The sequence below is a fragment of the Balaenoptera borealis genome (genome assembly GCF_965194805.1).
Source record: "Balaenoptera borealis genome assembly, chromosome: 2".
Classification (NCBI taxonomy): domain Eukaryota; kingdom Metazoa; phylum Chordata; class Mammalia; order Artiodactyla; family Balaenopteridae; genus Balaenoptera; species Balaenoptera borealis.
The window spans coordinates 76,006-92,217 of record NC_138867.1 but is presented as its reverse complement, the minus strand read 5'-3'; the positions used below and the strand labels follow the sequence as shown (position 1 = coordinate 92,217).

At 44.0% G+C, this 16,212-nt stretch overlaps 1 long non-coding RNA gene across 1 annotated transcript; it reads left to right on the top strand.

The window, feature by feature from the left end:
- Positions 1-3,431: 3,431 nt before the first annotated feature.
- LOC309623269 lies at positions 3,432-16,054 on the top strand. The gene is made up of 3 exons (XR_014241298.1): positions 3,432-3,603; positions 6,547-6,692; positions 15,949-16,054. It is a non-coding gene; the product is annotated as an uncharacterized lncRNA (long non-coding RNA).
- Positions 16,055-16,212: the final 158 nt, after the last annotated feature.

Genomic DNA, 16,212 nt, shown 5'->3' with positions numbered 1-16,212 from the left:
CAGAACCCACACTTGAGGAGAGAGGGGTTAGCTTCACATCCTTGATGGACAGCTGAGTGGCTATATACATTGCTTAGAAGCTTTCTGCATAGGAGATTTCTATTTAACAGCATTCATCAAAAACTATGTAATTTATTTTTACCAGTTTGGACACGTGAATAATTACTGTAAACTTTTGGTTATAATCCAGCACTACATTATTAGACTGCTTACTTAATTCTTGCTTTGGCTGGTGAGAGCTTTTTCCATTTGCTCCTGTTTTCATTTTACATAATTTTTCTTTTGTGGGTTTTAAAAATTTTTGGTACTTCTTTACTTTCTGATATTTTAAGATTATCCTGCTTCATATATTTACTGTCTCAGTCCTAGCATCAGCCCTTTCTTCAAAGAGCCCTTGTTCCTTTTATTAGAGAATGGTATTAAAAACTTACACGTGGGAGCTAAATATGCTCAGCTGACAGTACATGGAAATATGTGCATGTATCCCAGCCTATGCATATACACATAATTATAAAGATTTCCATGTGGAACTGTGTGTAGGCTAAAGATAGTTTATACTGATATCTGCAAGCGGATCTGTTATGACATGGATATTGTTACCTTCTCCCTTTGTTTGACTGTAACATCCCACTCCAGTGGTAAGAAACCTGGCTTCCACCATTTGTCATTTATTAAATTCAGTGCTTGTTCCATTTGATTACTGATATAGTAGTTTCGGTACTGTTAGCTACTACCCCTCATGGAAAGAACACAGAGTCCACTGTGTATGTATGGCACATTTTGTCTTTGGCCTACAGATTCTGTACATTTCCAAAGTTAACTTAGGTCAGCCCATTTGTCCCACTACCAACAGTGAGTTTTTTCATACATTTCTGAATCAGTTAGATTCTTTGTTACGTTCTGTATTCCAGTCTTTGACACTCCCATATCCTAAGTAGCTAAGTTCGAATAGATTGTAAATTACTTGTTGGGTTGTAAAAATCTGTGGGTGTAGACAAATGCATAGTGACAGGTATTCACCACTAAAGTATCATATGGACTATTTCAACCACATATTCCGTAAACTGTTTACCATTGTCAGTTTTGCCTTTTCTAGAATGTCATATAAATGAGGTCATACAGTGTGTAGCACTTCAGACTGGATTCTTTCACTTAGCAATGCAAGTGTTAGATGCATCTATTTTTTTTTTTTTTTTTTTGCACGGGTTGATGGTCCATTCCTTTATATCTCTGAATACTATTGCATTGCATGTATATGAGAGGAAAAATAGTTTTCCCTCTACACTTCTATGTTCTTTATTGAGATCTCCCTTGTAATGAAAAAGAGACAAACTGGAGAAAACAATCAGAAGTTTAATATATACCATGCGTACCTCCTGTATACTTGAAAGATACCCAGGAAAACTGAGTCACTCCCTGAAATGGCCCAAGCCATTACCTTAAATGCTATCTTCTGCTGAGAACAAAAGAAAGATGTTAGGGAATGGAGGAAGCCATTTAAGGGATGTTATTAGTCAAAGCCCAGTAAACAAGGGTATGGTTGTTACACAGATTTACATCCAGGCCTATTTCATTGACAAGCTTTTTTTTTTTTTTTTAACATTTATTTATTTGGCTGTGCCGGGTCTCAGTTGCGGCCTGTGGAATCTTTAGTTGCGGCATGCGGGCTCTTAATTGCAGCATGCGGGATCTAGTTCCCTGACCAGGGATTGAACCCTGGTCCCCTGCATTGGGAGCATGGAGTCTTAACCACTGGACCAGCAGGGAAGTCCCAACAAGCTTTTCTTGATATTTAGTCATCATTCAATTCTTGGTCCAGAGAGGGACATACCCTTACAAATGGAGAGATCCTTAATAAATGTAAATTTACCTCCTAAAAGGGCATTTTCTAGTTGGTTTTGAAAGATTCTCCTGGGTCTGCTGTTTCTTAAATTAATCAGTCCAAAATAATCCTTTTGTCAAATGGGCATATTTTGGGGTGGTGTATTCTGCTCCCCTTGACATGTATGTGCCCTAATTTGCTTATGAATTCATCTACAGAAGGACATCCTGATATCTTTAAGTTTTTAGCCATTATGAATAGAGCTGCTGTGCATTACTTGATGCTAGTTTTGGTTTGAACACAGTTTTTCAAAGCAGTTGTCTAAATACAAGAGGTACACCTCTTGGATCCTAAGGTGAGACTTTTTAGATTTGGAAAATACTGCCAAACTGTCTTCCAAAGTTGGTTGTACGTGCATTCCACCAGCATCTTGAGTATATTCTTGTATGCTTATTTACTGCCTGTTTAGCTTCTTGGGCCAGGTGTGTGTTTCAATCTTTACCAAATTTTAATGGCGTTGTTGGCATAATTTGAGTACAAATCCTTTATCAGATATGTGTTTTGGAAGTAGTTTCTTGCAGTTTGTGGTTTGTCTTCCGGTTTTCTGAATAAGGTCACCAGACCCAAAGTCATGTAGATTATCTCTTTTTTTTCTAGGACTTTTGTAGTTTGGTAATTTAAATTTGTCTATGGGCAATTTTGAGTGAATTTTGGTTTAAGTTGTAAAGTTTGTGTCTACATTCATTTCATTATATATGGTTTGTAATTAATTGCTCCTTAACCATCTTTTGAGAAGATACAGTGAGATACTTGGCTCCATTTCAGTTTGGATTTCCAAGCTTAGTATATACAGCAGAACTGCCTTCCGGATGAGGCCTCTGGGTTTGTGAGTGCGGCGCTCCCAGCACTTCTCTGACGTCCCACAGGGGGCGTCGAACCCACCCTGGGGGCACAGGTGCACCCTGCCCACAGACTTTGCTCCGTGACAAGCAGACAGTAGCTTTGTCTCCTGTCAGGGCTTAGGTTTCTGGACCATGAGGCATTGTCCACACTGACAACAGCTGGGTTTTCTCAGGAGCCACTGGTGAGGAGACTCCACAAGAGGAAAAAATGAGCAAGTGTGGAGAATCTTCCTGTGCAGCTGACTGCTGGGTGGGTGGGGTGCATCTTCAGGGGCCTCAGGAGAGAAAGGGTTTAATGTGGAATACTGTGCGCTTTTAGTTAGTTTCATGTGCCATGTAGATAGTGACCAGTGTCGTTCTTTGGAGTCTGGTGTCTAGTTTTCCTGGCACTGTTTGTTGATGGTTTTGGGTAGAATAAACATTTTAATAGTAGTAATTTTTCTGATGCATGAGCATGGAATATTGTTTTCTATTGTGTGTTCAGTTTCTTTATCAATGCTTTATAGTTTTCTGAGTGTAGGTCTTTCATGTCCTTGGTTAAATTTACTGCTACATAGTTTGTTCTTTTTGATGGAATTGTAAGTGGGATGTTTTCTTAATTTTTCTTGTTGGTGGTTCATTATTAGTGTATAGAAACAAAACTGATTTGTGTATATTGATTCCATATTTTTCAACTTTACTGAATTTATTTTTTAACATCTTTTTTGAAGTAATGTGAAAAATTGCAATACTAAAATCTCAGTGTCTACTGCACCCCAGGTAATCCACAGGACCCAAGACATGGTAGCTACTAATATACTCTTCCCACGGTGCCTCTTAATACCACGCGGACTCCTACAAGGGAAATAAGTATCACAACTTTGGTTGAACTTGGTCTGGGTGAGTCTTGGCCTCTATAACAAAATTTGATGTCTGTCTTATCTGATTTTCTGGCATGATACTGACATGGTTGTCTAGAAAAGTAATTTACTTTCCAGTAATCTAAAATGTACAGAAAAGTTGCAATAATGGCAAAAAGTACACACATTTGCCACTTCACACAAAATGCTCAGTGTGTTTTGCCCAAGGAACCAGCACATAACCCCTAAATGAGGAAATCCTGATGTCCACATTATAATTTAATAGTCAGCCCCACTTCAACTTTCACCTGCTGTCCCACCTGTATGAAAATGTCTTTTTCCATCCTGATCCAGTTTTCTTTTTCTGGAACCATTACTGAGTTTCCCCCTCATTTGGACAGCCTTGATGGATTTGAAGCAGACAAGATGAGTATGGGATCTAGGTGGCCTTTTCTGTATGGCTTTTTTCACTAAGAATGTTTTTAATGTTCATTTTTGTAACAAATATCAGCGCTGCACTTTTTTTTTCTTTGTCATTAAAAATGCAAAACATGACTTTAGCATTTAATTCACTTTACGTATACAGGTTTGTGGTGTTAACTACCTTCATATAGTTGCACAAACAAGTTAACTAACGTGTGTACCTCCTGTGTGCATGGCAGATACCCAGGAAATTGAGTAACACCCTGAAACAGCCCAAGACATCACCTTAAATACCGTCTTTATCTAAAAGGAAAAAAAAGGAAGGCTATAGTTGTTTCTGTCTGCATTCATTTGATTGTATATGGTTTCCAGTTGATGTTGTATAACTAGTTGTGGAGAAGTCATGGGATAGGTGGCTTCATTTCAGTTTGAATTTCCAAATTTAGTGGATTCTGCAGGCTTGATACAAGGTATACAAACTTCATATTGGATCAGGGCATCCCATGGTGTAACTGATATTCATGGTTTGTTCAACAATTAAAGTTCTGTATGATATGAGTTCATCCCGGAGTAATCCAGGTTAGTTTCTGTTATACATTTGTCCCAGGATGAAAGGACAAGAGAAATAAGGCCTGATTTATAAAAGTGCCTTCAAACTAATTGATACTAAAGTATAGTTGACCTACAATGTTGTGTTAATTTCTACTGTACAGCAAAGTGATTCATATATACATACATACATATATACATATTTTTCATATTCTTTTCCATTATGGTTTATTACAGGGTATTGAATACAGTTCCCTGTGCTGGACAGTAAGACCTTGTTTATCCATCCTATATATAATAATTTGCACCTACTAATCCCAAACTCCCAATCCATCCCTCTCCCCTGTCTTCCCCTTGACAACCACAAGCCTGTTTTCTATATTTGAGAGTCTGTTTTTGTTCTGTAGATAGGTTCATTTGGGTCTCATTTTATAATCCACATATAAGTGATATCATATGGTATTTGTCGTTCTCTGTCTGACTTACTTCACTTTGTATGATAATCTCTAGGTCCATCCATGTAGCTGCAGATGGCATTATTTCATTCTGTTTTGTGGCTGAGTAATATTCCATTGTATATATGTACCACATCTTCTATATCCATTCATCTGCTGAGGGACACTCAGGTTGCTTCCATGTCTTGGCTATTGTGAATAGTGCTGCTGTGAATGCTGGGGTGCATGTATCTTTTCAAATTATAGTTTTGTCTGGATATGTGCCCAGGAGTGGGATTGCTGGTTCATATGGTAATTCTAGTTTTAGTTTTTGAGGAACCTCCATACTGTTTTCCATAGTGGCTGCATCAATTTACATTCCCACCAGTAGTGTAGGAGGGTTCCCTTTTCTCCACACCCCCTCGAGCATTTATTTCTAGACACTTTAATGATGGCCATTCTGACCACTATGAGGTGATAACTCACTGTAGTTTTGATTTGCATTCTCTAATAATTAGCGACGTGGAGCATCTTTTCATGTGCCTATTGGCCATCTGTATGTCTTTGCAGAAGTGTCTATTTAGACCTTCTGCCTATTTTCTGATTTTTTTTTCTTTTTTGAGTTGTATGAGCTGTTTGTATATTTTAGAATGAGGCCCTTGTTGGTTGCGTCATTTGCGCGTATTTTCTCCAAACAGTTAGCACAGGTTCTGGAACGACTGGATACCCACATGCAGAAGAATAAACTTGGACCCTTACCTCCCCTCACCCCGTATACAAAAATCAACGCAAAATGGACCAAAGGCCTAGATGCAAGAACCAAAATTATACAATTCGTAGAAGAAAACATGAGAGTAAATCTTCATGACCTTGGATTTAGTCATGATTTCTGAGATCTGCTACCAAAAGCACAAGCAACAAAAGACAAAATAGATGAATTGGACTTCCTCAAAATGAAAAACAGTTGTGTGTAAAAGGAACAAGGAATAAGATAATCCACCATCCAAAATGGCACAAGATGTTTGCAAACCATGTATCTGATAAAGGACTGTAGCCCACCAGCCAAGCCCCCTGTGGTCCAGTGGAGTGTCTGTGCAGCCCCTCCCGTCCTCGGTGATCAGGGGCTCTCAGGCCCCACAGCACCCGAGGGGTGGACACTGGTCATCCTCTGCACCCTCAAGGAGTGAGCGGTGGATGGTCTTGAGCCCAGATGCACTCCCATTACTGCCCTCAAAGGCTGACAGCTTCAGCATGCCTCCAGAAGGACACAGAGTATTTGCAAGTCTTTGAGAACCAAGAGAACCATCTTCACTTTTCTGAAAAGGGCATCTTATTATTTCACAGCATGACCATTTCCAACCTGGCTCTCAGGGGTGCCCTCCCACCTTCTTTATTTCTCTGAGAGTGGCCATGGTGGTTTGGCTGTCCCCAATCCCCACACCAGGTGACAAGGCCGGTGGGGCCAGATCCTGGTGGTCCTTAGCTTCATTGGAGACTAACCCAGACTCTCAGCATCCTGCTTCTCCCCATCACCAATCCTCATCTCCTCCCCTCTCTCTTTTCCCCTTGCTTTTCAGTCTCAGATTTACCTGATGGTCACCACTCACAGTTCCCGCAGAGCCCAGAGATTTCTCCTTGAAGGAAAGGTTCTGGAAAATCAGAGGGATAAATAAAGAATGCAGCTGATTCCCGCCTTGTGCTGACGCCCAAGAGGATGAGGAGAGTGAGTGTTTTCTCATTAGAATTTTAAATCCTCCAAGTAATAGATCATTTGGGGGGGGGCATCTGATATCTTCCTGCTCATTCTAATAATGTCATTCCTGTATTTTAATGTGGTAAATAATTTAAATCATAAATATGCTGAGGGGGAGATCCATTTAAAAAATGTTAGAGGTGGGCTTCCCTGGTGGCGCAGTGGTTGAGAATCCGCCTGCCAATGCAGGGGACACGGGTTCGAGCCCTGGTCTGGGAAGATCCCATATGCCACGGAGCAACTGGGCCCGTGAGCCACAACTGCTGAGCCTGAGCGCCTGGAGCCTGTGCTCCGCAACAAGAGAGGCCGCGATAGTGAGAGGCCCGCGCACTGCGATGAAGAGTGGCCCCCGCTTGCCACAACTAGAGAAAGCCCTCGCACAGAAACGAAGACCCAACACAGCCAAAAATAAATAAATAAATAAATAAATAAATTAAAAAAAAAATGTTAGAGGTAACTCCAAGGGAGTTACAACAAACAAGGACACAGAACCCTGTGTCCAGACACTGGCTGAGAGAATCCTACCCTGAGCCGCAGTCCCCTGGAGGGCGGAGTGGCCATGACTCTCCTCCCGCAGGTGAGCCTACACAGGCACATCCCACGTGGGACCACTGCATCACAGAATCTTAGAGTGGCCAATGGCAGGCAGCTGGCTAGAGATGCGGACAAGAGAAAACTGCCCAGCAGCCTGGGACAACCCCGGGGTGAGGCCTTAGGAAGGTCCAGTGTCAGAGCATCAGAGATAACTTGAAGAGAGTTCAGGCTGTTAGGGACATCGTCAGAGATGTACTTAGGGACATATTCAGGGCCTTAGTTATGGACAGGATCAGGGCATTATTTAGTGACAGCCTAGACTATAAGGGACAGCGTCAGGGCCTAAGTTAGGGACAGTGTCAGTGCTTCAGTTAGAGATAACGTGAGAGCCTTAGTTAGACACAGTTCAGGCTGTTACTTAGGGATATCTTCAGGGCCTTCGAGCCAGCATCATGGCCATAATTAGAACCAGTGTCAGGGCGTTAGGGCCCAAACTAGGGTGTTAGTTAGGGAAAGAGTCAGGTCATTAGTTACAGACAGTGTCAGGGTTTTAGGTAGGGACAGCGGCAAGTCCTGAGTTAAGAGGAGTGTCGGAGCCTCACTTATCCTGACGTCATCCTGACGTCAGGATGTCAGTTAGGGAGAGTCAGGACACTAGAATGTCAGATTCCGAGGTAGAGACAGCATCAGGGCCTTAGTTAGGGACAGCGTCAGAGACTTACCTAGGGACATATTCAGGACCTTAGTAATGGACAGGATTAGGACCACAGTGAGGGACATCTAAGTCCATTAGGGACATCGTCAGGGCCTTAGATAGGTTCAGCATCAGGGCCGTAGTTAGGACCAGTGTCAGGGTGTTATTTAGGGGCAAAATTAGGATGTTAGTCAAGGAAAAAGTCAGGAAATCAGTTACAGACAGTGTCAGCTTCTCAGGTAGAGACTTCAGGGTCTTAGTGAGAGCATCAGCATCTCAGGTAGGAACTGCATCAGGCCATTACTTAAAGACAGTGTCAAGGCCTTAATTAGGGAGAGTGTCAGGGCCTCAGAGAAAGCTTGAGGACCTTAGTAAGAGACACCTCAGGCTGTTCGTTAGGGACATCATCAGGGCGTTAGTTATGGTCAGGGTCAGGGTATTAGTGAAAGACAGCTCAGGCAATTAGGCACACCGTCAGGGCCTTGGTTAGGGGCAGCGTCAGGGAGTAGTTGGGGAAAGAGTGAGGCCGTTAGGTAAAGACAGACTCAGGGCCTTAGTTAGAGACAGTGTCAAGTTCTTTGTTAGGGACCCTGTCATGGCCTCAGTTAAAGATAACTTGAGGGTCTTAGTTAGAGATAGTGTCAGGGACTTAGTTATGGACATCTTTAGGGCCTCAGTTAGAGGTAATTTGAGGGCCGTAGTAAGAGACATTTTGGGTCATTAGTGACATTGTCTGGACCTTAGTGCCGTCTTCAGTACATCATTTATGGGTCGCATCAGGGCATTAATGAGGGACAGCTCATGTTATTAGGGACCGTGTCAGGGCCTTAGTTAGGGACTGTGTCAGGGCCTTTGTTAGGGAAAGAATGAGGCCATTAGTTAAAGACAGACTCAGGGCCTTAGATAGAGACAGCCTCAATCCTTAGTGAGGGAGAGTGTCAGGGCCTCAGTTAAAGATAAGTTGAGGGCCTTTGTTAAGGACAGCCTCCAGGCCTCAGTTAGGGACAGGTTCATGGCCTTGGGACTAATTTCAGGGCCTTAGTTAGGAACAGCATCAGGGATTTAGTTAGCATAAGAGGCAAGACATTAGCTAGGGACAGGGTTAGGTTAAGGTCTAGGGATAGTGTCAGGAAATGAGCTAGGGATAGTGTCAAGACCTTAGTTACTGAGAGTATCAGGGCCTTATTTAGAACCAGTGTCAGGGCTTCAGGTAGGGCCAGCATCAGAGGCTGACTTAGGGAGAGCGACAGGTACTGAGTGAGGCCTAGCGTCAGGGCCTTAGCTGGGAACCCTGTCAGGTCATGACTTAGTAGCAGCATCAGGGCCTTGGCTGGATAAGCATTAGGGTATTAAAGACATGATCAGGGCCTGAGTTAGTCACAGCGTCAAGGCCTCAGTTAGGCATAGCTTCAGGGCCTGAGTTAGGCACAGCCTCAGGTCTTCACTTCGGGACAGAGACAGGGCTTTCTTAGGGACAGTGTCAGGACCTTGGTTAGAGATGGGTCAGGATATTAGCTCAAGATAGTGTCAGGGGTTTAGTTATTGCCGGCAGCAGGGCCTATATTAGAGATAGATTCCGGGCCTTAGTTAGGGACAGTGTCAGGGCCTTAGTTAGGACTAGTCAGGGCCTTAGTTATCGAGAGCATTAGGGTTTCAGTTAGGATAAGAAGCAGGACATTAGCTCCAGACACAGTCAGGTTCAAGGCCAGGGAAAGTGTCAGGAAATGAGCTAGGGATAGCGTGAAGGCCTTAGTTATTGAACGCATCAGGGCCTTAGTTAGGACCAGCGTCAGGGCCTTCATCAGGACCAGTGTCAGGGCATCACGTACAGACAGCATCAGAGCCTAAATAAGGTACAGCAACAGGGCCTAAGTGAGGCCTATCTTTAGGGCCTGAGTTAGGGACAGTGTCAGGGCATGACTTAGGAGCAGTATAAGGGCCTCTGTAGGATCAGCATTAGGGTCTTCGTTAAAGACATCAGGGCCTCTGTTAGGGACAGCCTCAGGGCCTCACTTAGGGACAGCATCAGGGCTTACTTTGGGACAGTTTCAGGACCTTGGTAAGACATGGGTCAGGATATTAGCTCAGGATAATGTCAGGACTTTAGATATTGACGGCAGCAGGGCCTTAGTTAGAGACAGTGCCAGGGCCTGAGTTAGGACTAACATCAGAGCCTTTGTTAGGTACAGTGTCAGGAACTGAGTGAGGAGTAGTGTCAGGGCCTTAGGGACAGTGTCAGAGTCTGAGGTGTAGTGTCAGGGCCTTAGTTAGGGACAGCATCAGGGATTTAGTTAGCATAGGAGGCTCGATATTACCTAAAGACAAGGTTAGGTTAAGGTCTAGGGATAGTGTCAGGAAATGACCTAGGGATAGTGTCAAGACCTTAGTTACTTAGAGCATCAGGGCCTAATTTAGGACCAGTGTCAGGGCTTCAGGTAGGGATAGCGTCAGAGCCTGACGTAGGGAGAGCGACAGGGCCTGAGTGAGGCCTAGCGTCAGGACCTTACCTAGGGACAGTGTCAGGGCATGACTTAGGAGCAGCATAAGTGCCTCTGTAGGATCAGCATTCGGGTCTTCGTGAAAGACATTCTCAGGCCCTCTTTTAGGGACAGTCTCAGGGCCTCACTTAGGGACAGCGTCAGGGCTTACTTTGGGACAGTTTCAGGACCTTGGTAAGACATGGGTCAGGATATTAGCTCAGGATAATGTCAGGACTTTAGATATTGATGGCAGCAGGGCCTTAGAGACAGTGTCTCAGCCTGACTTAGGACTAGCATCAGAGCCTTTGTTAGATACAGTGTCAGGGACTGAGTTAGGAGTAGCATCAGAGCCTTTGTAAGGTACAGTGTCAAGGACTGAGTTAGGTGTAGTGTCAGGGCCTTAGGGACAGTGTCAGGGCCTGAGTTAGGACGAGCCTCCAGTCCTCAGTTAGGGCCAGGGTTACGGCCTCGGGACTAATTTCAGGGTCTTAGTTAGGAACAGCATCAGGGATTTATTTAGCATAAGAAGCTCGACATTAGTTAAAGACAAGGTTAGGTTAAGGTCTAGGGATCGTGTCAGGACATGACCTAGGGATAGTGTCAAGACCTTAGTTACTTAGGGCATCAGGGCCTAATTTAGGACCAGTGTCAGGGCTTCAGGTAGGGATAGCGTCAGAGCCTGACTTAGGGAGAGCGACAGGGCTTGAGTGAGGCCTAGCGTCAGGGCCTTAGCTAGGGATAGTATCACCGCATGACTTAGGAGCAACATAAGGGCCTTGGTAGGATCAGCCTCAGGGGCTTTGTTAAAGATATTATCAGGGCCTCTGTTAGGGACAGTCTCAGGGCCTCACTTAGGGACAGCATCAGGGCTTCCTTAGGGACAGTTTCAGGACCTTGGTAAGAGATGGATCCAGAAATTAACTCAGGATGGTGTCAGGACATTAGATATTGATGGCAGCAGGGCCTTCGTTAGGGACAGTGTCAAGGCCTTAGTACTAGCATCTGGGCCTCTGTTAGGTACAGTGTCAGGGCATGAGTTAGGAATAGTGTTAGGGCCTTAGTTAGGGACAGTGTCATGGCCTTGGGACTAAATTCAGGGCCTGAGGTAGTCACAGCATAAGGGCTTTAGTTAGCATAAGAGGCAGGACATTTGCTAGGGACAGGGTTAGGGTAAAGTTTAGGGATCGTGTCAGGAAATGACCTAGGGATAGTGTCAAGAGCTTAGTTACAGTATCAGGGCCTTATTTAGGACCAGAGTCAGGGCTTCAGGTAGGGACAGCGTCAGTGCCTGACTCTGGGAGAGGGACAGGGCCTGAGTGAGGCCTAGCATCAGGCCCTTAGCTGGGGACACTGTCAGGGCATGACGTAGGAGCAGCATCAGGACCTTTGTTGCATCAGCATTAGGGTCTTAGTTACAGACTTGATCAGGGCCTGAGTTAGGCACAGTGTCAAGGCCTCAGTTAGGCATAGCTTCAGGACCTGAGTTAGGCACAGTGTCAAGGCCTCAGTTAGGCATAGCTTCAGGGCCTGAGTTAGGCACAGTGTCAAGGCCTCAGTTAGGCATAGCTTCAGGGTCTGAGTTAGGCACAGCCTCAGGTCTTCACTTAGGGACAGCAACAGGGCTTTCTTAGGGACAGTGTCAGGACCTTGGTTAGAAATGGATCAGGATGTTAGCTCAGGATAGTGTCCGGATTTTAGTTATTGCCGGCAGCAGGGCCTATATTAGGGACAGATTCCGGGCCTTAGTTAGAGACAGTGTCAGGGCCTTAGTTAGGACTAGTCTGGGCCTTAGTTAGGGAGAGCATTAGGGCTTCAGTGAGGATAAGGGGCAGGACATTAGCTCGGGACAGAGTCAGGTTCCAGGCCAGTGGTAGTGTCAGGAAATGAGCTAGGGATGGCGTGAAGACCTTAGTTATTGAGAGCATCAGGGCCTTAGTTAGGACCAGCGTCAGGGCCTTCATCAGGACCAGTGTCAAGGTTTTATGTAGGGACAGCGTCAGAGCCTAACTAAGGTAAGGCAACAGGGCCTAAGTGAGGCCTATCTTTAGGGCCTGAGTGAGTGACAGTGTCAGGGCATGACCTAGGAGCAGCATAAGGGCCTCTGTAGGATCAGCCTTAGGGTCTTCGTTAAAGACATCATCAGGGCCTCTGTTAGGGACAGCCTCAGGGTCTCACTTAGGGACAGTGTCAGGGGCTTAGTTTGGGACAGTTTCAGGACCTTGGTAAGATCAGGGTCAGGATATTAGCTCAGGATAATGTCAGGCCTTAAATATTGACGGCAGCAGGGCCTTAGTTAGAGATAGTGTCAGGGCCTGAGTTAGGATTTGCATCAGAGCCTTTGTTAGGTACAGTGTCAGGGACTGAGTTAGGAGTAGTGTCAGGGCCTTAGTTAGGCTTGAGACTCCAGGACCCTCCCTGAGTTCCAAAGGGCAGATTCGAATAGTTGCTAATCAGGGAAGGGAGGGGATGCAGAGACAAGGGAGGAAGAGCCAAGAAACAGCAGTGCAGCCTCGCGGCAGGATCCTGGTTCTGCCTCAAGGGATACACGTAAGAGTATCTTTGGGCGCTTTACCAAACTAAAGCCCCCACAAAACAGAAGATTTTCGTGTTCTTCATTCCAGAGAAGCTCATCAAGAGACCATCTGAGGCCAGATTAAAGTGAGTTAAGGCCCTGTGCACACACTACTCCTTAGGATCAAGTGTGTCCTTAAACCATTTCTGTAAAACTCCTCACCAGATTCTCCTGCATTGGGACGCACGGTTTTTGAGGGCACGAGTTTTCTGTGTCCCCCTTTGGCTGCCAAAGCAGTAAAGCTCTTCTTTTCTACTTCCTCCAAACCTCTCTCTCTGAGATTCGATTTGGCACTGGTGCACAGAGGTCGAGTTTTCGACATCAAATTTAGTACCCAGTGTGGGGCTGACTTGGGGATGGCCCCTGTGGGTCCCCTGACTTGATTGGACACTGAGATTTTCTCCACGCCAGCCTCTTTCAAGAGAGTGTAGGGTTGGAGAATTCCTTTAGAGGCCAGACCGCCTGGGACCCTTGCCTGGAAAGGCCAAGCCCCAGTCATCCCAGCAGTTAAAACTCTGGGGCAGGAGTCGATGGTGGAAGAGGGACCACCCTAGCAGCTGCCGAGGCCATCTTTGCCTGAGGACATTCCTCTCTTCCTCCTGCTGGACTGCCCCGAATGTCCTACTCCAAGGGATTATTTTGGGGAACCAGAAAAATAGCATTTGGGATGTTGCAGCACCTCAGCCAGCATGTGGTAACTCCCCTGGCAGGCACTCTGAGGTCCTTTTAGCCCTGTACATTTGGGGGAACCTTGGTTCCCATTTGGGTGACTTTTCATTCCAGGAAATCTCATTTGGAAGTTGCACCACTTGGACAGAGGTCACAGGGTAAGTTGAGACTTGGAAGCTGATTTGAGTCTTGTGCTGTCTGGTTTTTGGTTTCTGTTTGGTTTCTGGTTCCTTTGGTTTGAGGCTTCCGTTGGTGGTTAGGATTTTGTTTTGTTCTTAGTCTGCATTTGAGTGTTCTATGGTTCAAACATAAGAAGTGCTTCTTCTTCAGTTCCATCTGATAGCCAATGGGCAAAATCCCGGCAGACTGGTCAACCTATAGTTGTAAACCTAAGACTAAGAAAAGAATGAAATTCTATTGTAATTTTATCTGGCCAGTGTTTGGATACATTCTTGAAAAATGCGGAAAGGTGGTCTTTGAATGGTAGCCTAAATGACTATACTATCCTTTAGCTAGTTATTTTGTCACAGGAAGAGAAAGACAGAATAAGTTCTATATGTTCAAGCATTTATGAAACTACGTAATAAAGAAAGTGAGCAGCTAGGTAACAGGCTGATGGTACAAAGAGAAAAGAAAGTCACTTTGTACTAGAGCTGGTTGTGTCTGAATGTGGAAAAAAATAAGGGGCAACATAAGATGGATACAGAAGTGATGAACATTTGTGAAAAGGGAACACTGAGGAAAGAGTTGTGCATGACCGGGATTTTCTAAGATGGATTTTGTTGGAAGTGGGTTAGGGCAAGCCTGGATTTGGTTTCTCCCTCCAAAGTTTTCTTGGAATGCTGCTTTTGATTGTGGACAGCTTGTGAGTTTCTTTGCCTGTGTCTGTGATCTGTATTTTTGTTTGAAATCTCTTTACTTTGGTTCAGTGAATAAGTGTTGTTTGGCCAATTCTAACAGTTCTTTTGATCTCCAGCTAACTTGGAGATGCTTTAGAAGGCCCTTAAGCCATCTCAGAGAGAAATGTTTGATTAGTATGTTAAATTACATGGAATTCCTAAAAATCTAGTATGTCTGGTAAAATTTGATCAGTCATAATTCTAGTTATTTTTAAATGTTGTATGTCACAGCAATAATGGTTTCTTTTGTCATTTACATTGTGATCAAATGTTTAACCATGACCTTTTAAGTCTTTATGTGATTTATAGATAGTTACTGTTGTGCTCTAACACTTGGCAAAACTGCTCCATCTTCAAGAAGATCTATGTGAAGGACCTTTTGGCAAGCACAGGTCTCTGATAAATTTCATATCATAATGCCAAACTGGGTAAGAAATGAAAAATCTTAATGGAGAATCGGATGGCTTCATAAAAAGTTAACAAAAAGATTGGTTACTGAGTGAACTGGTGAATATGGTTATAATGTTTTTGTTTTTTTGTTACTGGCTTTGATCTGTGTTTCCCAGACACAGGGAAGTCCTTCACCTGAAGCTACTTAGGACTTGGAGCAATTGGGTAAATGACACCTCTGTACTGAAGTGTGTATTTATGAGAGTTACTGTGTTGGCTTCATTTTGCCCTGATGTTTAAGAGGAGAGGAAAATTACCTAGTGAAGTTATCAGAATGTAATTACTCATGATGTATCACTGTTTGCTTTAGGTCTACTGCTAAAAGCACATGTACAATGCTTGTGTGACAATTGGGTATGAATAATAACATGTATGGCCTATATAAAGCGTTTTCTCATTAACATACCTCTGAGCATGTTCACGATACCTGATCAGTATTCCCCCAATGTGGATTAACTAGGCAGATATAAAGGAGGCCTAGCGCTGAGGGACATGATTTACACCTGGGCCAAACAGCTGAATCACTCTGGCATTGAGGGATTGATATTTTGATCATGAATGCTCTCTGTTGAAAGACTTGTAATCAAAAGGGAAAAAACCTCTTCACGTATTGAGGTGTGAGGAAGTCACTCTGGCTTCTATGTGGTTTAACTTAAATTTTACTGACCAAATGGCCTGTTTTTTAGCCTTTTGGACATGCATGTACATCTGCTTTGGCATTGAGGAGGGGAATGCATTTGACAGTCAAAAAGGAGTAACTATGCTTCAGACATCCAAGGTAAAGCTAAGTGACCATTGTAGATGTGATTTTAGATACATTCCTGTATTGTTTTTTTGTTTTTTAAGATTTTTTTTTTTGATGTGGACCATTTTTTAAGTCTATTGAATTTGTTACAATATTGTTTCTGTTTCATGTTTTGGTTTTTAGGCCACGAGGCATGTGGGATCTTAGCTCCCCACCCAGGGATCAAACTGGCACCCCCTGCACTGGAAGGCGAAGTCTTAACCACTGAACCACCAGATAAGTCCCCGTGTTCCTGTATTGTTGAAATTGAATTTCTGAGCTATATCAGACTCAGGATGCCAGTAGCGATTCTCAAAACAATGTCTGCTGGTAGCTGCAACCGTACGTTTTCAAGGACTCCTGTCTTAACGATTAAATTTCAAACAGTGACGTTAGATCAGATACTAA